This window comes from Desmodus rotundus, chromosome 4 (genome assembly GCF_022682495.2).
Source record: "Desmodus rotundus isolate HL8 chromosome 4, HLdesRot8A.1, whole genome shotgun sequence".
Lineage (NCBI taxonomy): Eukaryota > Metazoa > Chordata > Mammalia > Chiroptera > Phyllostomidae > Desmodus > Desmodus rotundus.
Genome location: NC_071390.1, coordinates 87,002,571 through 87,003,464, shown reverse-complemented (window position 1 = coordinate 87,003,464; position 894 = coordinate 87,002,571). Strand labels below are relative to the sequence as shown.

Here is an 894-nt window from a genome sequence, read left to right as displayed (position 1 = left end):
CAGATGTTTAAATTCAAAGCATAAGGGAGTGAGTTCCTAATCTCATGAACCATGCCTTAAGACCCTCTGGTGTCGGCATATCTAGCAGGCCCTAATTTGAGGCAGATCTCTGTGTTTCCTCAATTGTTATCTGTAGATAATATCTGTTTTCTGTAACTATGGCCTTTACACATTGATTGATGAGCTTTGCATGCATGCTGTATACCCCTGCGCATACCAATTCCAATAAAAGCCATTTCAGAGAAGGGCTCAGGGCATTCCCCACTAGAGGGAATTGCCACCACCTTCCCACCAGAACAACAGATTGTATCTGGGACAACTCATTCTCAAATGCTGTGGCCAGGAGAGCTCCGCAGGACGGGCATCCCACAGAACACACCTAAGGAAGACAATATGGGTGTTAAAGCCGGAGTGCAGACTTACTCATTCTGACATTTCTGTAGGTGGTTTGTATCAGCCCCAACCATATGACCAGAGCTCCTAGTCAGATTTTATTTTTTGCTTTTCTTTCCTTATTCCTTTGCGGGTGGGGGTAGGGGTGAGCAAGGAGTGTATTCCTGAAATGAACAGACAGGAAGGACATCAGTAGCAATCTGCTGCTGAAATTAAACTGATAAGAACAGATACTACACTTGACCTTAGCCAAAGGGCTGAGAAGCTATGCTGCTGAAATTTGCTAAATGCTGTGACCTAAAGATCACTGCTTTAACAGATGCATGAGGAAAAGAAGGTAAGTCCCAGGGGTACCCTGGTTGATTAGTTGGAACTTTGATGCCTTGCAAACAACTTGAACTGCCAAGTTTTGCTAAGGTGAACTAACACAAATCAACCTGCCAGCAAACAGAGATGACAAAAATACCTGTCTCAGATGACAAAAAGCTTAATGTCTCAGAT

The 894-nt window shown here is 43.7% G+C and overlaps 1 pseudogene; it reads right to left on the bottom strand.

The window, feature by feature from the left end:
- Window positions 1-544: 544 nt before the first annotated feature.
- Window positions 545-662, bottom strand: LOC112317888 (U2 spliceosomal RNA; annotated as a pseudogene).
- Window positions 663-894: the final 232 nt, after the last annotated feature.